The sequence below is a fragment of the Mustelus asterias genome, chromosome 31 (assembly GCF_964213995.1).
Source record: "Mustelus asterias chromosome 31, sMusAst1.hap1.1, whole genome shotgun sequence".
In the NCBI taxonomy this organism is placed as follows: domain Eukaryota; kingdom Metazoa; phylum Chordata; class Chondrichthyes; order Carcharhiniformes; family Triakidae; genus Mustelus; species Mustelus asterias.
In genome coordinates this window covers 9,221,105-9,248,264 of record NC_135831.1, presented here as the reverse complement: position 1 = coordinate 9,248,264, position 27,160 = coordinate 9,221,105, and the positions used below count along the sequence as shown (strand labels likewise).

The 27,160-nt window shown below is 47.8% G+C and overlaps 1 protein-coding gene across 4 annotated transcripts in view; it reads right to left on the bottom strand.

The window, feature by feature from the left end:
* The window catches only part of LOC144481730 (misshapen-like kinase 1), a 283,663-nt gene that overhangs the window by 192,112 nt on the left and 64,391 nt on the right, over positions 1-27,160 (bottom strand). The window lies entirely within an intron of this gene.

Here is a 27,160-nt window from a genome sequence, read left to right as displayed (position 1 = left end):
ATTGCCCTCCAAGGGGCAACTAGGGATGGGCAATAAATGCAGGCCAGCCAGTGACGCCTATCTCCCATGAATGAATTAAAAGAAAATGAACGGTATGCTTTGTCTGTGTGATGCACAAGAAACAACACCTTTCAATGTCTCCCCAATCATGTGACAATAATAAATCAAATCCTTCTCCCCTATGTACTCTATGAACGGTATGCTTTGTCTGTATAGCGCGGAAGAAACAATATTTTTCACTGTATCCCAATACATGTGACAATAAATCAAATCCTTCTCCCCTATGTACTCTATGAACGGTATGCTTTGTCTGTATAGCGCGCAAGAAACAATACTTTTCACTTTATCCCAACGAATGTGACAATAATAAATTAAATCAAAAAATCATGATCATATGTGGATGGGACAAAAAGCTGCTGGAAAACAACAGTCTGTTGACACCTATGCGTTCGCCAATGAGTTGGAGGTGAGGCAGAACTTGCACAGGGTTGTCAGCCAGCTGTCTATGTTATAGTCAACAGCCTACAGAGCCCACAGAGTCAAATTAAAGAGTCTCGCCTGGCAAAAGGAGACAGAACTCATGACTGAACCTATACCAAGATCTCTTTAAAAAAAGGCAGGGTGAGCACTGCAGCAAATCCAAGCAAGGGCAGAATAATCATACAATGAAAACCATGTACGTAAAATTGACCTCAATCGCTTGCAGCAATGTTTAACAATGTTTATTTATTAGTCACAAGTTGGCTTACATTAACACTGCAATGAAGTTACTGTGAAAATCCCCCAGTCGCCACACTCCGGCGCCTGCTCGGGTAACACCGAGGGATAATTTAGCACGGCCAATGCACCCTAACCAGCACGTCTTTTCAGACTATGGGAGGAAACCGGAGCACCCGACTGAAACCCACGCAGACACGGGGAGAATGTGCAGACTCCGTACAGACAGTGACCCAAGCCGGGAATCGAACACAGGTCCCTGGCGCTGGGAGGCAGCAGCGCTAACCCACTGTGCCACCGTGCCGACCTAGTGTGGGAAATATCTGTGACAATTTCCCTTCGAAAGGTGGGAGTGAGAACTACAACTGCGAGTTAAGCTTTCCCCCCACCTTCGCTTCCTTCAAATTTTACTTCAGAAATGTTGACTTGTTTTGTACCTAACGGAAAGGCCTATTTGTGTTTTGTTTTTCTGACTGTTTCCTTTCCTTTACCTGTGCTTCGTTTTACATTCTCTGTCTCCAGGAGTACATAAGGCATCAATTAGAGGAGGAGCAAAGGCAGTTAGAGATCCTTCAGCAGCAGCTTCTGCAGGAACAGGCTCTGCTTCTGGTAAATGGTGCAGGCCGCAAACCCTCATCCTCTCTCATCATTCCAAGGTGTCTGCTCCCAACCCTTGGAGGGGTCATGCAACATTTTCACAGGAGTAATCAGGGTGCTTTCCTTTCTCACTCATCCTTTTCTCAACATCCACCCCCCCCACCGCCCGCCCTCCCCCCACACCCTTCAATCCACCCCCCCCCCACCAGCACTCCCCCCACAGCCTTCAATCCACCCCCCCCCCACCAGCACTCCCCCCACACCCTTCAATCCACCCCCCCCCACCGCCCGCCCTCCCCCCACAGCCTTCAATCCACCCCCCCCACCCGCCCTCCCCCCACCCCCCCCCACCCCCCCCCCACCCCCCCCACCCGCCCTCCCCCCACCCCCCCCCACCCCCCCCCACCCCCCCCCCCACCCTCCCCCGCCCTCCCCCCACCCCCCCCCGCCCTCCCCCAACCCCCCCCCCCCCCACCCCCCCCCACCCCCCACCCCCACCACCCCCCCCCTCCCCCCACCCCCCCCCCCCACCACCCCCCCCCCCCCCCCCCCCCGCCGACCCAGCGAAATCTATTCCTCCCCATATACAAGGACCATGGCCGTGAACTGAGATAATTGTGGGAGTTGCAATGTTCCCGGTGTATCCCAAGTTTAATCACAGAATCGCTACAGTGCAGAAGGAGGCCATTCGGCCCATTCGGGTCTGCACAGACCACAATCTCACCCGGGCTCTATCCCCATAACCCTAGCTAGTCCCCCTGACACTAAGGGGCAATTTAGCATGGCCAATCCACCTAACCTGCACATCTGTGGACACTAAGGGGCAATTTAGGTGAAGGGGGGGGGGAGGTTTAACACAGATATCAGAAGGACATATTTTACACAGAGGGTGGTGGGGGCCTGGAATGCGCTGCCAGGCAAGGTGGTGGAGGCGGACACACTGGGAACGTTTAAGACTTATCTAGACAGCCATATGAATGGAGTGGGAATGGAGGGATACAAAAGAATGGTTTAGTTTGGACCAGGGAGCGGCACGGGCTTGGAGGGCCGAAGGGCCTGTTCCTGTGCTGTATTGTTCTTTGGACACGACGGGGCACTTTAGCATGGCCAATCCACCTAACCTACACATCTTTGGACACTAAGGGGCAATTTAGCACGGCCAATCCACCTAACCCGCACATCTTTGGACTGTAGGATGAAACCGGAGTACCCAGAGGAAACCCATGCAGACATGGGGAGAATGTGCAAACACCACACAGGCAGTGACCCAAGCCGGGAATCGAACCCGGGCCCCTGGCCATGTGAGGTAGCAGTGCTAACCACTGTTCCACCGTGCCGCCCCAATGCGATCGCAAGGTGAGACTGACCAGGGAATTATCCAATCATCTTCCTTCTGACTGGGAATAATGGCGTCAACATTTGCAGGCGGAAAACTATTCCGGTTTTATTTGAGGACAATTGGACAGCCATGTACTTGAAATTACACAAACACAGAATGTTGGTTAGGCCACAGCTGAAGTACTGTGCGCAGTTCTGGTCACCTTCCTATAGGAAGGGTGTGATGGCATTAGATGGGGTAGAGAGAAGATTCACCAGGATGTTGCCTGGGATGGAGCATTGGAGCTATCAGGGGAGATGGGACAGGCTTGGATTGTTTTCTCTCGAGCAGAGAAGGCTGAGGAGGGACATGATTGAGATATATAAGGTTATGAGGGGTAGGGAACAGCTGTTCACTTAGGTTGAGGGGTCAATCACGAGGGGGCTTAGTTTTAGGGTGAGGGGCAGGAATTTGAGAGGGGATTGGAGAAAACATTTTTTCCACGCAGAGGGTGGTAGGAATCTGGAATGCACTCTCTGGGAAGGCTGGAAACCTTACAAGCTTTCAATAGTATTTGGGTGAGCACTTGAAATATAACATTCAAGGATCTGGAAAACGGGATCGGTGCGACTTTGGAGCTAGTTATTCTCAGTGTCGATTCGATGGGCCGAAGGGCCGTTGCTGTGCTGTAAATTCATCATCCAACCAGACTCGCACAAGTCCAGTTCTCACTAATCCAATATAGCAATCTAACAAATGCAGGACATTGTGCTCAGAAGTACTTCTCTCTTCAACTCTGGCCCCCTGTGCAACCCTGACATCCTTCGCCACGCTATTTATTGGCAGTCATACCTTTGGTTGTCCAGACCCCAAGTCTGGAGGTCCCTCCCTAAGTCGCTTTGTCTCGAATTGCTGTGTAAATGTTAGTTTGTGCTAACTGGCTCAGTTATTTGGCACCCGCAATAGCATAAGTCAACATATCTGCTTGGCGAAAAGTTTCATTTTCAAGACTTTGTCGAAGGTACTTGAGAAAGCTCCACAGGGCCAACTGGTCACAGAAGCAAAAGTCCGTGGAATCGAAATGAAAATGGCAACTTGATTCCAAAATCGGCCCAGTGGCAGGAAACAACGGACACTAACTGACAAGCTTCCTGTGATTGGAAAACTGTTTCCAGTTAGGTTCCATGGGGCACAGCACTCGGTCCCTTGCTTTTTCTGCCACACATATCAATGGTTTAGATGCAGATGCAGGGTGGCGCAGTGGTTAGCAACGCTGCCTCACAGCACCAGGGACCCGGGGATCAATTCCCAGCTTGGGTCACTGTCTGTGTGGAGTCTGCACGTTCTCCCAGTGTCCGCGTGGGTTTCCTCCGGGTGCTCCGGTTTCCTCCCACAGTCCAAAGATGTGCAGGTTAGGTGGATTGGCCATGCTAAATTGTCCCTTAGTGTCCAAAGATGTATAGGTTAGGTGGATTGGCCATGCTAAATTGTCCTTTAATGTCCAAAGATGTGCAGGTTAGGTGGATTGGCCATGCTAAATTGTCCTTTAATGTCCAAAGATGTGTAGGTTAGGTGGATTGGCCATGCTGAATTGTCCTTTAATGTCCAAAGATGTGCAGGTTAGGTGGATTGGCCATGCTAAATTGCCCCTTAGTGTCCAAAGATGTGCAGGTTAGGTGGATTGGCCATGCTAAATTGTCCCTTAGTGTCCAAAGATGTGCGGTTAGGTGGATTGGCCATGCTAAATTGTCCCTTAGTGTCCAAAGATGTGCAGGTTAGGTGGATTGGCCATGCTAAATTGTCCCTTAGTGTCCAAAGATGTGCAGGTTAGGTGGATTGGCCATGCTAAATTGTCCCTTAGTGTCCAAAGATGTGCAGGTTAGGTGGATTGGCCATGCTAAATTGTCCCTTAATGTCCAAAGATGCGTGGGTTCGGTGGATTGGCCCTTGGTGCCAGGGGGATTAGCCGGGTAAATACATCGCATTACTGGGATAGGGCCTGGGTGGGATTGTGGGTGGTGCAGGCTCGATGGGCCGAACGGCCTCCTCCTGCACTGTAAGGATTCTATGATTCCATAAGGACAAAAGCCATTTTAAGATTCACACACCTCGCATATTACAATTATTCAGTGGTAGCAGCAAGAAAAGCTCCAGGATGGGTGCACTCCACCTCAATGCCCACCCCCGCCCCCTTTGCTTTTAAACAGAATATGTAAACATGAAAGCACGTCCCGTGAAACAGATTTGATCACAGCTCCAAAATCAAACGCGCCCTTTTCGATGTTGCCCATGCGGGACACTTTGATGGATCTGTCTCCTTGCTGCTCATTTTTAGCTTTTTACATTTCGCCAGCTGCCATAAGTGATAAGTCTGATCTTGATGAACATACTGGAGTACACGAAGAACACGTCTCTTCTTTTCCTCCCCCATAGAATCCCGACAGCACAGGAGGTGGCCAATCGGCCCATTGAATCTGCACCAACTCTCCGAAAGACCATCTTATCCAGGCCCACCCCCTCCCTATCCCAGTAACTTCCTCACGTATTTACCATGGCTAATCCACCTGACCTACACATCAAAGGCGGCGAGTGGAGGGAACGTACTAAAGCCTTACATTCACACTGCAATGAAGTTACTGTGAAAATCCCCCTAGTCGCCACACTCCGGCGCCTGTTCGGGTAACACTGAGGGAGAATTTAGCGCGACCGACGCACCCTAACCAGCACGTCTTTCGGACTGTGGGAGGAAACCGGAGGAAACCCACGCAGACACGGGGGAGAACGTGCAGACTCCGCACAGAGAGTGACCTGAGCCAGGAACCGAAACCGGGCCTCCGGGAACCCCCTGAACCCAGGGCGCTGTGAAGCAACAGTGCTAACCACTATGCCAACGTGCTGCCCCGACCATCTTACCCAGGCCCACCCCCCACTGTATCCCAGTAACTCTCCCCCTCCCCCACCTCCCCCATTTACCATGGCTAACCCACCTAACCTACACATCTCAAGCAGCGAGTGTCGGGAACGTACCAAAGCTGATAGAATCATAGAGTCCCTACAGTGTAGGAGGAGGCCATTCAGCCCATCGCGTCTGTACCGAATCTTACCCAGGCTTACTCATAACCCCATGTATTAACCCCGCTAATCCCCTTAACTTATATATCTTGGGACAATTTAGCGTGGCTAATCCACCTAACCTGCACATCTTTGGACACTGAAGGACAATATAGTATGACTAATCAACATAACCCGCACATCTTTGGACTGTGGGAGGAAACCGGAGCACCCGGAGGAAACCCACGCAGACACGGGACGAATGTGTAAACTCCACACAGACAGTGACCCAAGGCTGGGAATCGAACCCAAGCCCCTGGCGCTGTGAGGCGGCAGTGGTAACCACTGTGGCACCGTGCTGTTAAAGAGGAAAACGGCCTCTAACTGAGACCAGTCTTGCCTTTTGCTAAAGTCTGAAGATGGTATGAGGAAGAAGGGGCCCAGGCTGGGAAGAGGTTCCGGCTCTGGGTTGCTGGAACTGTGACGAATTAGGTTTCAACTCAGATTGCAACTCAGCAGACACAGGAGAAACGCTGTGTAGATGGAGCACTTGCAAGTCGAAAGGAACAAGCAGAGGAGAAGCAACCAGAAATACCAATTGGGTGTACCCAAATATAAATAAGTGCTGCAAAGTTACTTTCGCTTAAGAATGTAGATGTAAGCAACACCTTTGCTGGGACTGTAAAGTGCGAGGGCAAGTGTGAATTGCTCCTTGTAAGTTCATGAACCGCGGTGGGGGAAAAATAACTCAACGGCACAATTATAGCTTTTGAATTTTTAAACATGGTTTACGTCACTGGAAAGGACTTCAAGTATTTTTTTCTAAAGTTTATTTATTGTCATCACAAGTCGGCTTACATTAACACTGCAATGAAGTTACTGTGAAAATCCCCTAGTCGCCACACTCCTGTTCGGGTAACACTGAGGGAGAGTTTAGCACGGCCGATCCACCCTAACCAGCACGTCTTTCAGACTGTGGGAGGAAACCGGAGCACCCGGAGGAAACCCACGCAGACACGGGGAGAACGTGCAAACTCTGCACAGACAGTGACCCAAGCCGGGAATCCAACCCGGGTCCCCGGCGCTGTGAGGCAGCAGTGGTAACCACCGTGCCGCCCTATCTGCGGTTACAGGAGATAGCAGTGGAGGGACACTCATCTGAACAGAATAATTCAAAGCTTTTAAAAATTAGTTCTTTTTAAAAAAATATATAGTATAATGGGACTAATTTGTGCTTCCAAATGGCAGTCCTCTCCAAAATAAGATCAGTCCACCCATACCGTGCATCATTAAGATCAGGATCTTGGCAGTTTCAAAAATCCTTCACGTTGCTATTTTTAAACTTTGTTTCAATTTCTAATTTTGTCTCGCATTCGCCAAAAATATCTCAGCTGAACCCCAGAGGGGAGGTGAGAGAGTGAGGACTCTTTACAAGGCAGCATTCCCTCTGGCAACTGAGGAAACAACAAAACAAAATCACAAGGAATTAGGGGGAATAGTCTCTCCAGCGCTATCACAGCACCCACAACACTCCAGTGACTCTGAATCCTGAATAAAGAAATTCGTCATCACTGAGGAAGGGGTAGGGGGCAGCCTGTTCATAGAATCCTACAGTGCAAAAAGAGGCCATTCGGCCCATCGAGTCTGCACCGACCACAATCCCACCCAGGCCCTACCCCCATATCCCTACATATTTACCCACTAACCCCTCTAACCTACGCATCCCGGGACACTAAGGGGCAATTTAGCATGGCCAATCAACCTAGCCCGCACATCTTTGGACTGTGGGAGGAAACCGGAGCACCCGGAGGAAGCCCACGCAGACACGGGGAGAATGTGCAGACTCCGCACAGGCAGTGACCCAAGCTGGGAATCGAACCCGGGTCCCTGGAGCTGTGAAGCAGCAGTGCTAATCACTGTGCTACTGTGCCGCTTAGCGAATTGTTGGAACTGTGGGTTGACAAGCTCCTAGGTTTTGATGGATTTCCGTTTAACTTTATTTATTGGTGTCACTGTAGAGTCCCTACAGTGCAGAAGGAGGCCATGCATTTGATCGCGTCGAAACCAACAACAGTCTACCCAGGCCCTATCCCCAAAACACCACATATTTACCCTGCTAATCCCCCTGGCACAAAAGGTCAATTTAAGTTTAAGTTTATTTATTAGTGTCACAAGTCGGCTTACGTTAACATTGCAATGAAGTTACTGTGAAAATCACCGCGTCGCCACACTCTGGCGCCTGTTCGGGTAACACTGAGGGAGAATTAAGCACGGCCAATTGCACCCTAACCAGCATCAGTCTCTCGGACTGTGTGAGGAAACACACGCTGACACGGGAACAATGTGCAGACTTGTAACCCAAGCCAGGAATCGAAACCGGGTCCCTGGTGCTGTGAAGAAGCAGTGCTAACCACTGTGCCGCCCATAGCACCCACAACACTCGAGAAGTGAGACTGAAGCCCGAATAAAGAAAACTACCACCACCGAGGAAGCAGTACTTCGCAAATTGTTGATGGTTCGGGCTTAATGGGCTGAATGGCCTCCTCCTGTACAATAGAGATTCCATGACTCTGGAACTGTGAGGCCCCATCAGGAGTATTGTGTACAGTATTGGTCTCCTTATTTAAGGAAACATGTAAATGCATTGGAAGCAGTTCAGAGAAGGTTCCACTAGATTAATAACTAGAATGGGCGGGGTGTGTCTTATGAGGAAAGGCTGGACTTGTATCTGCTGGCATTTAGAAGAGTAAGAGGCGACATGATTGAAACATATAAGATCCCAAGGGGGTTTTGACAGGGTGGATGTAGAGAGGATGTTTCCTCCTGTGACAGAATCTAGAATTAGGAGTCACTGTTTAAAAATAAGTGGTGGCCCATTTAAGGCGGGGATGAGGAAATCTTTTTTTTCTCTGAGATGGCCGAGACGCTTTGAAATTCTCTTCTTCAGAAGGTGAGGCAGAATCATTGAATATCTTCAAGGCAGAAGTTGGCTGATTCTTGATAAGCAAGAGGATGAAGGGTTACCAGAGGTAGGCAGGAATGTGAAGTTGAGGTTAAAATTAGATCAGCCGTGATCTTCTTGAGTCGTGGAGCAGGCTCAAGAGACACAGTGGCCTACTCCTGCTCCTAATTTGTATGATTGTATAAATCGCTTGATTGACATCCTATCCACCAGCTTAAACGTCCATTCCCTCCATCATCTCTGCTCTGCCCAAGACCGCAAGAGACTACAAAGGGTCGTGAATGTAGCCCAGTCCATCACGCAAACCAGCCTCCCATCCGTTGACTCTGTCTATATTTCCCGCTGCCTTGGAAAAGCAGCCGGCATAATCAAGGACCCCACACACCCTGGACATTCTCTCTTCCACCTTCTTCTATCGGGAAAAAGATACAAAAGTTTGAGAACATGTATCAACCGACTCAAGAACAGCGTCTTCCCTGCTGCCATCAGACTTTTGAATGGAACTACCTCGCATTAAGTTGATCTTTCTCTACACCCGAGCCATGACTGTAACACTGCATTCTGTACCCTCTCCTTTCCATCTCCCCCATGTACTCTATGAACGGTATGCTTTGTCTGTATAGCGCGCAAGAAATAATACTTTTCACTGTATCCCAATACATGTGACAATAATAAATCAAATCCTTCTCCCCTATGTACTCTATGAATGGTATGTTTTGTCTGTATAGCGCGCAAGAAACAATACTTTTCGCTGTATCCCAATACATGTGACAATAATAAACCAAATCCTTCTCCTCCATGTAGAATCATAGAAACCCTACAGTGCAGAAGGAGGCCATTCGGCCCACCGAGTCTGCACCGACCACAATCCCACCCAGGCCCTACCCCCACATATTTTACCCACTAATCCCTCTAACCTACGCATCCCAGGACTCTAAGGGGCAATTTTTTTAACCTGGCCAATCAACCTAACCCGCACATCTTTGGACTGTGGGAGGAAACCGGAGCACCCGGAGGAAACCCACGCAGACACGGGGAGAATGTGCAAACTCCACACAGACAGTGACCCGAGCCGGGAATCGAACCCGGGACCCTGGAGCTGTGAAGCAGCAGTGCTAACCACTGTGCTACCGTGCCCCCCATGTACTCTACGAACGGTATGCTTTGTCTGCACAGTGCGCAAGAAACAATACTTTTCACTATATCCCAATACATGTGACAAAAATAAATCAAATTATCAGATTCCTGCAGCTGCACATTGTGCTATTCACAAAATGCAGCGCAGCAACTCAACAAGGCTTCTTTGGCAACCCCTTCCAGATCCCCAAGCGCCGCTGCCGAGAAAGACAAGGGTCGCAGCTGCATGCGAACCCCATCACATACATTTGGCATCTCCATAACCTGACAATTCCAATACTGTCCAACACACAGCACCTCCAAACCATTGACAATGTGGCACCAGGAGCCGCCTTCCCATTCGATCGAGACCTGCCTCTTTCCTCCCACGCCCTTCTCATGCTAACAATACAGCAGTTAATTTACATGCATGAAAGATATCAACTCGTGTTGTGTGTGTAAAATGGCCGACAGCAACCTACACTTGACCTTAAGTTCCAGAAAACCAGAAGTCATTCACTGTAACGCCAGTACCTGAAGTGGAATTATAAAATCTCTACAGTGCAGACTGTACCGACTCTCCAACAGAGCACCTTACCCAAGACCCTATCCCTGTAACCCCATGTATTTAATCCACCTAACCTTCACATCTTTGGACACTAAGGGGCAATTTGGCATGGCCAATCCACCAAACCTACACATCTTTGGACATGAAGGGGCAATTTACCACGGCCAATCCACCTAACCCACACATCTTTGGACACTAAGGGGCAATTTAGCACGGCCAATCCACCTAACCCACACATCTTTGGACACTAAGGGGCAATTTAGCACGGCCAATCCACCTAACCCACACATCTTTGGACACTAAGGGGCAATTTAGCACGGCCAATACATTTAACCTACACATCTTAGGACACTAAGGGGCAATTTACCATGGCCAATCCACCTCACCTACACATCTTTGGACGTGAAGGGGCAATTTAGCATGGCCAATCCACTTAACCTACACATCTTTGGACATGAAGGGGCAATTTAGCATGGCCAATCCACCTAACCTGCATACCTTGGGACACTACAGGGCAATTTAGCATGGCCAATCCACCTAACCTGCACATCTTTGGACAATAAGGGACAATTTAGCATGGCCAATCCACCTAACCTGCACATCTTGGGACACTAAGGGGCAATTTACCGTGGCCAATCCACCTAACCTGCACATCTTGGGACACTACGGGGCAATTTAGCATGGCCAATCCACAAACCTGCACATCTTTGGACACTAAGGGGCAATTTAGCATGGCCAATCCACCTAACCTACACATCTTTGGAGCGTGGGAGGCTCCAAGCAGGCTCGAAGGGCTGACCGGCCTACTCCTGTTTCTATTTTCTATGTTTGGTTATGGACAGTTGTCCAGATCTCCCGCAGGTAGCGGACGCAGCGAATTTGGAGTAGTTCAGACTGTCTGCAAGGAAGAACAATTTCTCACGGGGCCTCAGCAATTCGAAAGCGACTTGCGACCATAGTCCTGCTGCACACTGGTGCGGTAACGTCGTGACGGCATCACGCGGTACTGTGATAATGAAAGTCATCCCCAGGCCAGCTGACCTGGTGAGGTGATGCCCACCAAGCCACACTGTAATAAGGCCTCGGAGGGCAGAAGTTCCTTCACCAAAATCCCTTTATTTACAAGTCTGACAACAGCATACAGAGTGCTTTCAGTTAGCAGCCAACACTCGGAGTCCCAGAGGAACTGACACGCCCGGTTAAGTACAAAGCAAGCGGCTCCCTGATTGGCCCATCAATTTGGCCCTTGATCAGGGAGTTCATACTCTAACAGGCCCACCTCAGTTGCCTGATTAAAGTCTTTGCACACACATTCCTTGCTCCTTCACGCAGAGACGGGTGACCTGATTCTGAAGTCAATTGACAAGAGCGGGGTTTTGACACTACTTTCCCAACACCCGATCTTTAAATGTACAGACACAAAGGACAATCTGAGCTGCGAGTCATACTGGTTTTGCTGATCTTTGACCCTTTGTTTTAATAAGATTGCATCAATGAAAGTAGGAACAGCCCCGGTATTGATGTATTGTAGGCGGCTGTAAGATTAACGGGTGTTTTTGTTTCAAAGTAGGTCGCAGGTATATTCTAAAACTGGTTAAACTAAAAATAATTCGACTGTACTGAGCATTAATTAGAAGATAATACTTGTTCCAAGCGTGATTGGAGATTTACCAAATCTTGATATCAGGTTTCTGACAGCACCTCCACAGCAAACTGTAATGCAAGCACTGGAGATATTTTGTAAGATTGAAAATGGGAGAACAGTGGTCAGTACTGCTGCTCTAAAGATGTGCGGGTTAGGTTGATTGACTATGCTAAAAAACAAAATTGCCCTTAGTGGCCTGAGATGCGTAGGTTGGAGGGATTAGTGGGTAAATCTGTAGGGATGTGGGGGCAGGGCCAGGGTGGGATTGTGGTCGGTGCAGACTCGAAGGGCCGAATGGCCTCTTTCTGTACTGTAGGGTTTCTGTGATTCTCACAATGCCAAGGACCGGGATTGGTTCCTGTTTTTTTGATTTGATTTATTATTGTCACGTATTGGGATACATTGAAAAGTATTGTTTCTTGCGCGCTATACAGACAAAACATACCATTCATAGAGTACATAGGGGAGAAGGATTTAATTTGATTGTCACGTATTAGTATACAGTGAAAAATATTGTTTCTTGCGCTCTATACAGACAAAGCATACCGTTCATAGAGAAGGAAAAGAGAGAGTGCAGAATGTAGTTTTAATGCTATAGCTAGGGTGTAGAGAAAGTCAGCTTAATACGAAGTAGATCCATTCAAAAGTCTGACAGCAGCAGGGAAGAAGCTGTTCTTAAGTCGGTTGGTACGGGACCTCAGACTTTTATATCTTTTTCCCGAAGGAGAAACGTGAAAGAGAGAATGTCCGGGGTGTGTGTGGTCCTTGATTATGCTGGCTGCTTTTCCCGAGGCAGCGGGAAGTGTAGACAGAGTCAATGGATGGGAGACTGGTTTGAGTGATGGACTGGGCTTCATTTACAACCCTTTTTAGATTTTTGCGGTCTTGGGCAGAGCAGGAGCCCAGACCAAGCTGTGATACAACCAGAAAGAATGCTTTCTATGGTGCATCTGTAAAAGTTGGTGAGAGTCGTAGTAGACATGCCAAACTCCCTTAGCCTCCTGAGAAAGTAGAGGCATGGGTCACTGTCTGTGTGGAGTCTGCACGTTCTCCCCGTGTCTGCGTGGGTTTCCTCCGGGTGCTCCGGCTTCATCTCAGTCTGAAAGACGTGCTGGTTAGATGCATTGGCCACGCTGAATTCTCCCTCAGTGTCCCCAAACAGGCGCCAGAGTGTGGCAACTAGGGGATTTTCACAGTAACTTCACTGCAGTGTTAATGTAAGCCGACTTGTGACACTAATAAATAATCTCTAAGCGAATGGTACAAGGTGAGAGGAAGTATAATAGGCGAAGCCGGGCTAATACTGACAATGGGCATTTTTATCTTCATAATTCGAACAGATTTTGGCACAGTGGTTAGCACTGCTGCCTCACAGCACCAGGGACCTGGGTTCGATTCCCAGCTTGGGTCAGTGTCTGTGGGGAAAATGCATGTTCGCCCCGTGTCTGCGTGGGTTTCCTCCGGGTGCCTCCCACACTCCGAAAGACGTGCTGGTTAGGGTGCATTGGCCGTGCTAAATTCTCCCTCAGTGTTACCGGAACAGGCGCCGGAGTGTGGCGACTAGGGGATTTTCAAAGTAACTTCATTGCAGTGTTAATGTAAGTCTACTTGTGACACTAATAAATAAACATTTAAAAAAACAGATTTGATGCCCCGAACATCTTCAAAATTAAGCTGTGCTAAGCACCATCCAGAACTGGTCTTCCTTTTACTGTGAGACAAACTGATTTATGCAAACCCATGCGCATTGGCATGTCTGAATGGGTTGCGCATTCCCGAGGAAACGTCACTTTGCGTCTGACTGTAAAAGAGGAAATTTACAGCAAATATGCAGACGGAATGATTCTTGCACACCAGAACAAAAATTGAGCTGCAAATATATGCAGAAAGAAGAATTTGCATTTACGTAGCGCCTGTCATTACCAATGTAGTCGCTGCTGTAACGAGGCAGCCACACAACAAACACCCCCAGACAGCAACATGGAAATGATTGATCAAGATGGAACACTCTCTACTTGCCTGGATGGGTGTGGCTCCAACAACACTCCAGAAGTTTGACACCATCCAGGACAAAGCAATCCCGTGCTCGGTTGGCCCCCCATCCACAAACACCCACTCCCTCCACCCGACGCTCAGTAGCAGCAGTGTGTACCATCTACAAGATGCACTGCAGAAATTCACCAAAGATCCTTAGCCAGCACCTTCCAAACCCACGACCAATTCAACCTAGAAAGACATGGGCAGCAGATACATGGGGACACCACCACCTGCAAGTTCACTACCAAGCAACTCACCTTCCTGACTTGGAAATATATCGGCCGTTCCTTTGCAGTCGCTGGGTCAAAATCCTGGAGCTCCCTCCCCAACAGCACTGTGGGTCAACCCACAGCACGCGGACTGCAGTGATTCAAGATGTCAGCTCACCACCATGTTGTGGGACACGGGTGTCACTGGCTGGGCCAGCATTTATTGCCAATCCCTAGTTGCCTGAGGGCAGTTGAGAGTCAACCACATTGCTGTGTCTCTGGAGTCACACGTGTAGGCCAGACCGGGCAGATTTCCTCCCCGAAAGGACATTAGTGAACCAGATGGGATTTTCTGGCAATCGACAATGGTTTCATTGGTCATCAGTAGATTCTCAATGGCAGCTGGGGATGGGCAATAAATTCTGATGTGGAGATGCCGGCGTTGGACTGGGGTAAACACAGTAAGGAGTCTAACAACACCCAGGTTAAAGTCCAACAGGTTTATTTGGTAGCTAGTGGCGTTTGCTACCAAATAAACCTGTTGGACTTCAACCTGGTGTTGGTAGACTCCTAACAATAAATTCTGGCCAGCCAGTGACAACCATGTCCCATGAATGAAAAAAAAAACGCTGTTTTTGCGATGAGGGATAAATATTTTACAAGATGATCAGCGGATTAGATAGGGTGGATAGTGAGAGCCTTCTTCCTCGGATGGTGATGGCGAGCACGAGGGGAGCTTTAAATTGAGGGGTGAGAGATATAGGACAGATGTTAGAGGTAGGTTCTTTACTCAGAGAGTAGTAAGGGCGTGGAATGCCCTGCCTGCAGCAGTAGTGGACTCGTCAACATTAAGAGCATTCAAATGGTTATTGGATAAACATATGGATAATATTGGAATAGTGTAGATTAGAGGGGCTTTAGATTGGTTTCACTGGTCGGCGCAACATCGAGGGCCGAAGGGCCTGTACTGCGCTGTTATGTTCTATGTTCTATATAGGCCAGACATCAAGGAAACCGACCTTTTTCCTCCTTTAATAGTGCCATGCTTTTTCATCCACCTGGTGATATTTGGTTCAACATTGAACCCAAAAGACAGTACCTCTGACAGTGCTGCACTCACTCAGAACTGCACTGGGAGAGCAACATGGGTTACGTGCCCCAGTCTTTGTGGAGTGTGATCTGAATTCCTCACTTTCTGACTCGGAGGGGACGCACTAAAGTACTGACATAGCGGAAGTATTTGGAAAACAATCTGATCTGGTGAAATTCGTCAGCCCAAACACAGCAGCTCGTCACTAAGTGTAGTTAGCTTGCTCACAATAGTAAAAGTTCATTGGCGATAGTCGGGTTTATTAGTTACAAATTTTAAAAATTAATTAACACATAACAGGGTATGTGATATGTTGCAATCGCAGAATGTGGGAGCTCAGTGTAATGCAGAGCAAACGGCTGGAATATATGTCAGAAGATTGAGGAGCCTTGGTTCAAAGTCATTGAGTTGGAGGCTGAGCTGTGATGCCTAAAGGAGAACGAAAGTTACCCAGACACTTTATTCCAGGAGGCAGTCACACTCCTGAAGCTTGTGGAGATGAAAGCAAGGTGGATGAGCAAACTGCTCAGGTCACCATGGTCCAGGGAGCCAACAAGTGGGGGGGATTAATAAGAATGTAGGGAACAGTATAATCAGGGGGATTAACACAGATCTCCGCAGCTGAGGGCGAGAGTCCAGACGGCTGTGTTGCTTGCCCAGTGCAGGGATTCAAGATCGGGCTGGAGAGGAACTTGTAATGGGATGGGCAGGATATAGCAGTCATGATCCGGGTTACACAGACAGGACGAGGAAAGAGATAATGCTTCAGGATGATGAGCAGCTAATAATCCCTGCATTGTCACCTGAGCCGTGAGGAGCATGGCACAGGGTCACTGAGAATAGAAAGATGTCGGTGGGTCATATAACTAGGGTGGTAGAGAGGACTTTAAACCAAATCATGTGCGGTTGGGTGAAGAGTTCATGAGAGGGATGGAGTAAACCAAAAGGAAACAACAAGGCACTAGAACAGGGTTGCAATTTGGGTAATGATAACCAGAGTGTGGCAGAAAGAGTCAGAGTGTACAAACAGCAGACTGAACCAGCTGATAGAATCTCTACAGTGCAGAAGGAGGCCTCCCAGCCCATAAAGTCCGCACTGACTCTCTGAAGGAGCATTCTACCCAAGTTGTCCCTTCCGCCCTATCCCCGTAAACCAGCACATTTGCCTTGGCCAATCCACCTAACCTGCACATCATTGGACACTAAGGGGAAATTTAGCATGGCCAATCCACCTAACCTGCACATCATTGGACACTAAGGGGAAATTTAGCATGGCCAATCCACCTAACCTGCACATCATTGGACACTAAGGGGAAATTTAGCATGGCCAATCCACCTAACCTGCACATCATTGGACACTAAGGGGAAATTTAGCATGGCCAATCCACCTAACCTGCACATCATTGGACACTAAGGGGAAATTTAGCATGGCCAATCCACCGAACCTGCACATCTTTGGACACTAAGGGGAAATTTAGCATGGCCAATCCACCGAACCTGCACATCTTTGGACACTAAGGGGAAATTTAGCATGGCCAATCCACCTAACCTGCACATCTTTGGACACTAAGGGGCAATTTAGCATAGTCAATCCACCTAACCTGCACGTCTTTGGACTCCGGAGGAAACCGGATCACCCCGAGGAAACCCACGCAGACACGGGTAGAATGTGCAGACTCCACACAGACAGTGACCCAAGCCGGGAATTGAACCCAGGTCCCTGGTACTGTGAGGCAGCAGTGCTAACCACTGTGCCACACGGCAGAGATGTCGCTTTCTTTGAGCCGGAATTCTAACCTTATGCAAGACCTCCCATTCACACTGGCATTGACAGTTATGCCTTTAGCCATCTAGAACCCACTCTAATATTCCCTGAAATTCCCCTCGATTCCCTGAACAGTGCCACGCACGCACACAGGGACACATGCACGCGGACGCAGGCACGCTTTGTCATAATCCTGAAAACCCATCCCTTCAAGCAAACTTTGGATCACTCCCCTTTTGGTTGGTGTTGAGTTCCTTTTCCTTTCTGTCTCCAGAGTGTCTGACGATGTTGTTCATCTTAAGTTATAAGTGCGAGTTGTTGACAATAGCATTGTACGTTATCATTTGAGGTTGTAACTTTTGAGGTATTGTTGAGAATTCAAATCAGACCGGCCCAATTTTTGTGGTTGAAACTTGGCGCAGTGTCTAGTTATTTGTTGATTATAATGACCCTTCCATGTCAGAGTGAGTTAATATTGGTAAATATATTACAGTAAATAGACCTGTATCATTGGTGCCCTGACCATTTTTATCGACATTTACACTGCGTGTTGCGTGAACTGTTTAGCTTAAATGCGTCACGAAACTGTTAGTGGGAGTCCAATCTCTTGCTGGAGACGGAACCAATGGAATGTTGCCCTGCCAACTGCTTTCATTTGTAACACGGTTCACCACCTTTGAGAGCAATTATGGATGGACAACAAACACCCACACTTTTGTTATTCATTCGTGGGACATTGGCATCGCTGGCTGGCCAGCATTTATTACCCATTCCTAGTTGCCCTTGTTCAGAGGGCAGTTGAGAGTCAACCGCATTGCTGTTGCCATGGAGTCACATGTAGGCCAGACCGGGTAAGGACGGCAGATTTCCTTCCCGAAAGGACATTCGTGAACCAGATGGGTTTTTCCAACAATCGATCATGATTTCATGGTCACCAGTAGATTCTTAATTCCAGATGTTTTTTTATTGAATTCAAATTCCACCAGCTGCCGTGGCGGGATTCGAACCCGGGTCCCCAGAATGGGTTTCTGGATTAATAGTCTAGCGATAATACCATGAGGCCATCCCATGATGAAAGGTTGCCCAATCTTTTTAAATTCTCTCGCCACTCTTTCTAATTTGACCGAGAGAACTGCCCAATCTGTAAGAGTGAGGATTAGAAAGTGAAAGTTTATTTATTAGTTTATTTATTTATGGCTTCAATATGCATCTACAAGGTGCACCGTAGCCAAGGCTGCTTCCACCCTGACTCCCAAACCTGCGACTTCGACCACCGAGCAGGACATGAAAGCAGGCACTTGAGAATGCCAAGTTCCCATTCAACTTGCACACCATCCCAGCTTGATAATATATCACCGTTCCTTCGCCCAGACGGCACGGTGGTACTGTCTTCACCACAGGCTGCCGTGGCTTAAGGCAGTGGCTCACCACCACCTTCTCAGAAACACTTAGGGGGATGAGGAATAAATGTGTCCTTGCCAGCAACACCCTGAGCCTGCGAGTGCATGAATGAAACATACGGTGGGATCTTGTTGTGTATATTTTCATGTATGAAACACTGTGGGGTGGCACAGTGGTTAGCACTGCTGCCTCACAGCGCCAAGGACCTAGGTTCAATTCCCAGCTTGTGTCGCAATGTGTGAGGAGTTTGCACGTTCCCCGTGTCTGCGTGGGTTTCCTCCCACAGTCCGAAAGACTTGCTGGTTAGGGTGGATTGGCCGTGCTAAATTCTCCCTCAGTGTTACCCGAACAGGCACCGGAGCGTGGCGACTGGGGGATTTTCACAGTAACTTCATTGCAGCGTTAATGTAAGCCTAGTTGTGACACTAATAAATAAACTTTTAAAAAAAACTTTACCATTCATCATTCAGGTCTCAGCCTTGGTCACTCTGCATTCATAGTTATCAGGTGGTACATATTTGATTCTATCTCTGCTCACAATTCATCCCATTTGTTATGAATGCTGTTCTCATTCCAATACAGAGCCTTTCATTCTGTCTTTTTGCTATTTTTGCAACATCTGATCTTATCTTGGGAAGCACTCCGGGCACAGTGGTTAGCACTGCTGCCTCACAGCACCAGGAACCCGCGTTTGATTCCGGCCTCGGGTGACCGTGCGGAGTTTGCACGTTCTCCCCGTGTTTCCGTGGGGTTCTCTCCGGGTGCTCCGGTTTCCTCCCAAAATGCATCTTTGCAGGTTAGGTGGATTGGCCACGCTTAATTGCCCCTTAGTGTCCAAAGATTTGTAGGTTACATGGATTGGCCATGCTAAATTGCCCCTTAGTGTCCAAAGATGTGCAGGTTAGGTGGATTGGCCATGCTAAATTGTCTCTTAGTGTCCAAAGATGTGCAGGTTAGGTGGATTGGCCATGCTAAATTGCCCCTTAGTGTCCAAAGATGTGTAGGTTAGGGGGCTCAGCAGGGTAAGTACGTGAGGTTACGGGGATAGGACCTGGGTGGGATATTCTGTTGAAGTTCAGATGCGATGGCCACATGGAGATTCTATGAATTGGTGGGAGGTGCAATTGCTGAGATGAAGCATCGAACAGATTTAAACATTGTGAACATGTTAAATTTTGTCAGTCTTGGAGACCAGGAGCCAATGTCAGTCAGAGGTGAGATTGGTGAAGGATGAACAAGGCGAGCTCCAGGACAACACGCAAGAAGCAGAAGTTTATGGAGGGGGGAATAGGAGGCTGGTCAAGACAGCAGTGGAACAATCAGGTTATGGAGATGACAATATGCACGGATGTGGTTTTCAGCCGCACGGAGAGGACATTGGAGATGGAAGTCGGTGGGCTGAGAGACGAGGCGTGTCTGGTTCAGACTAAGACAATAACTATGCAAGGAAATTTTATTTTATTTATTAGTCACAAGTAGGCTTACATTCACACTGCAAATCTGTGAAAATCCCCCAGTCGCCACACTCAGGCGCCTGTTCGGGTAACACTGAGGGAGAATTTAGCACGGCCAATTGCACCCTAACCAGCACATCTTTCGGACTGTGGGAGGAAACCGGAGCACCCGGAGGAAATCCACGCAGACACGAGGGGGGAGAACGTGCAGACTCCGCACAGACAGTGACCCAAGCCAGGAATCGAACCCGGGTCCCTGGCGCTGCGAGGCAGCAGTGTTAACCACTGTGCCAATGTCAAGGGTACGGAGTTTGTGGTGGAGGTCGGGTGATTGATAGCTTTGGTATTACTCGTTTGGCTGCAGAAATTTGCTGTTCATTTAACTGTGGATGTCGCACAAGCATAACCATCGCATAATCGACTCGATAACGGGGGAAGAGTCAAGATGGAAGTGGGGAAAGGTTTGGCTGAGGACAGAGTGAAAGGTGGCAAAAGAGTGAAGTGATCTAAGCATCAAGCCACGACCAATAACATTCCACATCGAGAGCAATAAAACGCTCATGAAAATTTAATCCAGATGGCTACTTTAGAAAGGTACACGCTAGGTCCAGTATGAATAGAATACACATTCAGAGAGTGAGTTATAGACAATAAATTACCATAATTCACATTGCCCGAATTTTGGGAACTGCAGTAGCCTAACAGTGGAATGAACTGAAACTGGAGGAAGGAAAGCATTGATTCCAAGATGATTATCAAGGGATGTTGACCATTTTTTGAGGCCTGTGGCGATCACCAAGATGCAACGTATTCGCAGCCCTCTAGGATCAGAGGAATTAGGAGCAGATGTAGGCCATTCAGCCCTTCGAGCCTGCCCCGCCATTCAACCAGGTCATGGCTGGTCTCTTCCCTGGTCCCAAATCCACCTCCCCACCTCTTCCCCATATCCCTTTACCCCGGCGAGACTGCAACCCAGGTGACCACTTTGCGGAACTCTTCCGCTCAGTCCACAAACGTGACTCCCTCCCACCCCCCCCTTCCAGTGGCTTGCCATTTTAGAGAGAGTATGTCCGGGGTGCGTGGGATCCTTAATTATGCTGGCTGCTTTGCCGAGGCAGCGGGAAGTGTAGAGAGTCAAGTGTAGACAGAGTCAATGGATGGGAGGCTGGTTTGTGTGATGGATTGGGCTTCATTCACGACCCTTTGTAGTTTCTTGCGGTCTTGGGCAGAGCAGGAGCCGTACCAAGCTGTGATACAACCAGAAAGAATGCTTTCTATGGTGCATCTGGAAGAGTTGGTGAGACTCGTTGCTGTCATGCCAAATTTCCTCAGTCTTCTGAGAAAGTAGAGGCGTTGGTGGGCTTTCGTAACTATAGCGTTGGCATGGAGGGACCAGGACAGATCTTTGGCGAATGAGAAGTTAACTCAGGGAGATCAAAATTAGATGGAAGCGGCACAGAATATTCTGACAACCGAGCCTGCAAAGTCTTCCAAAAAAAAAGATCCGCAATGTAGTGCAGTCAAACTCGATTGTCATTTCACATGTAGAATCTTGTGATAAGAACTTTCTGTACTCTGTCTCTGGCATCTTTGGGTAGAAGTGCCATCAAGTTCTGAGCAGCTTGGCTGGGCGACAGTCAGAATGAGACATTTTCAGTGACTGGTTTCAAGCCTCTAAATTGGACAGCATCACTCCAGCATGGTGATGCAGGACGATAAAGATAGCGCCCGGCTTCCACTGGCTGATCCACACCCAAACACTTCTGCAGAAATGAAAGCAAAGTCAGGAGGGAGAATCAATCTGGTCCGGTCGCCTGGCAGCTAATTACAAAGCAGCGTTTTCAAAGGTCCGGGATCAACTCAATGCACCCGTGGCAGGGGGAGGAGAACTACAATCCGTTCACATTCACTCCAAACTGCAGAACGACCGAGCAATCAATCATCTGATAGAATCTCCACGTAATTTAATGTCATTATAGAGCGGCAAGGCACGAATCCAAAACTGGCATTGCTCAAACCAGCGCTGAGATTAGAATGACCCGGTCTCTGATTTAAAGCCATGTCGAATAAACTATCAGTTTAAGGATTTTCTCTTTTTTTCAACGAGCGACTGAAAAGCACAAACGTCTGCAACAAAATGTCTCAAGGCACTTCACAAGAGTCTAAAGCGGTAACACTGCATTCCTTTGGCTCACCATCAATACGAGGAGTCATGGTAGTCATGATGTGGAGATGCCGGTGTTGGACTGGGGTAAACACAGCAAGGAGTCTAACAACACCAGGTTAAAGTCCAACAGGTTTATTTGGTAGCAAACTAGTGGCGTTTGCTACCAAACAAACCTGTTGGACTTTAACCTGGTGTTGTTAGACTCCTTAAGGAGTCATGGTAGGCAGACAAAGCTTGGTTGCAAATTGACTTTTTCGGAAGAATGTAAGAAAAAGTAGGCCATTCGGCCCTTCAAGCCTGCTGTATCATTCAATGAGATCATGCCTGACCATCCATCTCAATTCCACCTTCCTGCACCAACGCTGTACCTCCGGATTCATTGAGTGCTCAAAACGATCTTGATCTCCATCTTGAACGTACTCAATGGCTCAGTAGTCACACTCTCATCGAGTGGAAAGTTCCAAAAGATCCCACAACCCTTGGAATTGAGAAATTCCGTCTCATCCCAGTCCACTGAGCAGCAGTGTGGCGCAGTGGTTAGCGCTGCTGCCTCACAGCGCCAGGGGCCCCGGGTTCAATTCTGGCCTTGGGTGACCGTCTGTGTGGAGTCTGCACGTTCTCCCCATGTCTACGTGGGTTTCCTCCGGGTGCTCCGGTTTCTTCCCACAGTCCAAAGATGTGCGGGTTAGGTGCATTGGCCGTGCTAAATTGCCCCTTAGTGTCACGGGATGCGTAGGTTGGAGGGATTAGCGGGGTAAATATGTGGGGTTATGGGGGTAGAGCCTGGGTGGGATTGTTGTTCGTGCAGACTTGATGGGCCGAATGGCCTCCTTTTGCACTGTGGGGTTTCTGATGATGTTGTGCAGGTTAGGTAGATTGGCCATGCTAAATTGCTCCTGAGTGACCAAAGATGTGCAGGTTAGGTGGATCGGCCATGCTAAATTGCCCCTTAGTGTCCAAAGATGCGTAGTTTAGGTGCGTTGGCCTTGCTAAATTGTCCCTTTATGTTCCAAGATATGTAGGTTAGGGGGATTAGTAGGGTAAATAGGTGGGGCTACGGGGATAGGGCCTGGGTGGGATGCTCTGTTGGAGAGTCGGTGCAGTCTCGATGGGCCAAATGGGCCTCTTCTGCACTGTAGCGTTTCGAGGCTGATTCTAAATGGCTGGCCCCTTATTCTGATACCATGACCCCTAGTTCCAGACTCCAAAGCAAAATATCAACCCAGCAGCTACACAGTCAAGTCCCTGGAGAATTGTGTCTTAAAATCACCTCTCAACCTTCTAAACTCTAGGGAATATAGAAAATGCTATAAAATCTCAGCTGGCTGACAACATCTACACTCTACAGCTTTGACCTGTCGATTCCAATCTCTGAATGGATGCTCTCAGCACCATTCTCACCATCACCATTTACATTCTCTTTGTCTTTTTGTTCTATGCCAGTCCTATCAATTACAGCAACCCCAACTCCCCCAAATATAAACCTTGTATGATTTCCCTTCTCTTCAGCTCTGACGAAGGGCCATCCAAACTCTAAATCAGTGGTGCCCAAACTTTTTTCACTGGGCCGCACTTTCGGAATAAAAATTTGCTCGCGCCACACCAGATTTTTTATTGATAAGAAATACATTCAAAAACAAAAAAAAAATCAACTCCCGGCAGTGCTTGATTCATAACATAGAACACAACTACTTTATAATATGATCATGGGACATCCAGAAAGTATAAAACAATGCTTGTTTAAACCATGTTTAAATGTTTCTTTGATTGTCCTTGAATCTTCCCGCCACACTTGCCATCCTCTCTCGCCGCGCCAGTGTGGCGCGTCGCACCCTTTGGGAACCACTGCTCTAAACGTTGGCTCCATTCTCTCTCCACAAATGCTGTCAGACCTGCTGAGATTATCCAGCATTTTCTGTTTTTGTTTCAGAGTCCAGCAACCGTAGTATTTTGCTTTTATCTAGGGCGACTAAGCCCAGTCTCTTCTCACAAGACAATCCCCTGACTGGTGGACATCAGTTGCACTCACTCCAAGGCAAATACATCCTTCCTTAAGTAAGGAAACCAAAACTGTACACAGAACTCTGATGTGGTCGCCGGGCCCGACTATTTGCAGTAAGACTTCTTTATTCAGGCTCCAATCCCTTTTTAATAAAGGCTAACATACTGCTTGCTTTCCTAATTACTTGCTGTACCTGCACGTTAGCTTGCTGTGGGTTAGGTAAAAGAGTGCCCAGCTCCCTCGGAATATCAACGTTCCTTTGTTCCTCGCCATGAAGAAACAAAAATACGTTCTACTTTTCTGACCAAAGTGGATAACTTTAACTTCAAACTTCTCCACATTATATTCCTGCCGTATTCTTGCTTGCTCATTTAACTGGACCATATCCCTTGGTATCCACCTCACAGCTTACTTTCCCTCTTAACTTTATCATTCACAAACTCATTGCGCCTCGTCCGCTTAGCCAAGTCATTGGCACAGCACTGCTGCCTCACAGCGTCAGGGACCCGGGTTCAATTCCCGACTTTGGGTCACTGTCTGTGTGGAGTTTTCACGTTCTCCCCGTGTCTGCGTGGGTTTCCTCCGGGTGCTCCGGTTTCCTCCCACAGTCCCAAGATGTGCGGGTTGGATGGATTGGCCATGCTAAATTGCTCCTTAGTGTCAGGGAGACTAGCTCGGATTGTGGTAGGTGCAGACTTGATGGGCCGAATGGCCTCCTTCTGCACGTTATGGTTATATGATTCTAAGTGCTGGATAGATGCATTGGCCGTGCTAAACTCTCCCTCAGTGTTACCCGAACAGGTGCCGGAGTGTGGCGATTAGGGGATTTTCACAGTAACCTCATTGCAGTGTTAATGTAAGCCTACTTGTGACACTAATATATAAACTTTATACTTTAAAACCAAGTCATTGATGTAGATTGTAACTAGCTGAGGTCCAAGTGCTGAATATTATCGTACTCTTGAGTAACTTATCTGCCAACCCAAAAAATTAGATTGTCCCCATTGTTTTCATTGGTGCGAAGTTGGGTAGAGTAATTGTAAAATTCTGGGGGATTAGAGATTCGACCTGCAAGTACACAGAGAGCCCAAAACTGAACAGCTCCTGGAAAGTGGAGTCACAGGTGGACAGAGTGGTGAAGAAGGCGTTCGGCATGCTTGGTTTCATCGGTCAGAGCATTGAATACAGGAGTTGGAACATCTTGTTGAAGTTGTACAAGACATTGGTAAGGCCACATTCGGAATACTGTGTACAGCTCTGGTCACCCTATTATAGAAAGGATATTATTAAACTAGAAAGAGTGCAGAAAATATTTACTAGGATGCTACTGGGACTTGATGGTTTGAGTTATAAGGAGAGGTTGAATAGACTGGGACTTTTTTCTCTGGCGCATAGGAGGCTGAGGGGTGATCTTATAGAGGTCTATAAAATAATGAGGGGCATAGATCAGCGAGATAGTCAACATCTTTTCCCAAAAGTAGGGGAGTCTAACACTAGAGGGCATAGGTTTAAGGTGAGAGGGGAGAGATACAAAAGGGTCCAGAGGGGCAATTCTTTCACACAGAGGGTGATGAATGTCTGGAACAAGCTGCCAGAGGTTGTAGTAGAGGCGGGTACAATTTTGTCTTTTAAAAAGCATTTAAACAGTTACATGGGTACGATGGGTATTGAGGGATATGGGCCAAACGCGGGCAATTGGGACTAGCTTAGGGGTTTAAAACAAGGGGTGGCATGGACAAGTTGGGCCAAAGGGCCTGTTTCCATGCTGTAAACCTCTGTGACTATGTGACTGTATGAAACATTTGTATCAAAAGGCCAAGCAGCAGTTTTACCAAGACAACAGACTTTTGAATTTAGCCAATCAATTCGGGGAAGTGAGGGCCTACTGGCTTAATCGCTAGACTATTAATCCAGAAACTCAGCTAATGTTCTGGAGACCCAGGTTCGAATCCCACCACGGCAGATGTTGGAACGTGAATTCAATGTTTAAAAAATCTGGAATTAAGATTCTACTGATGACCATGAAACCATTGTCGATTGTCGTTAAAAACCCATCTGGTTCCCATGAGGGGAGGAAATCTGCTGTCCTTACCTGGTATGGCCTACAGGTGACTCCAGAGCCACATCCATTTGTTGACTCTCAACTGCCCAAGGCAACTAGGGGATGGGCAATAAATGCCGGCCGGCCAACCACGCCCATGTCCCACAAATGAATTTTAAAAACATCAATTTGAATCAGGTACTTAGATACCAAAAACCTCTTAAATTTAATCTGATGGTTTTGACAACCTAGGACCAATCCTATTGATATGTCATCACGGGTCTAAAAGAAAGGGGTTGGTGGAACAAAGAGTAGAGCAACTGCCACCTGCCAGAACTATCAGCTCTCAACTCGAGAGAGGGAGAGGATCGCTGGCTCTCACAGCTTCATCTATGTTTGAGAGAAAGCACCATCTAGATAGCAAAGGTACTAAAGAAGAAAGAAGTTCTCGACAGAAGAATCAACCGGGAAGGCCCAGAATATTCCAGAAGGCACAAAACTGGTTGTAATTTGGAGAGTGACTAAATTCTATTTTGTGAATGAGCGGGAGTTGTATTTATTGGAACAGCGTACCATTGGTATCTTGTTCTATTCGGGAATAGTTAATAGTTAGAAGGGATTTATTCGGTTTGTTAATAGTTTAGTTAATTTGTAGGGTCGTAAAGAGTGCCTTTGGTACATTGGCCTTTATAAATCGGAGTATCGAGTATAAAAGTTGGAGTGTTATGGTAAGGTTATATGAGGCATTGGTGAGGCCGAATTTGGAGTATTGTGTACAGCTTTGGTCACCTAGTTACAGGAAGGATGTAAATAAGATTGAAAGAGTGCAGAGAAGGTTCACAAGGATGTTGCCGGGACTTGAGAAGCTGAGTTACAGAGAGAGATTGAATAGGTTGGGACTTTATTCCCTGGAGCGTAGAAGGTTGAGGGGAGATTTGATAGAGGTGTATAAGATTTTGATGGGTATAGATAGAGTGAATGCAAGCAGGCTTTTTCCGCTGAGGCTAGGGGAGAAAAAAA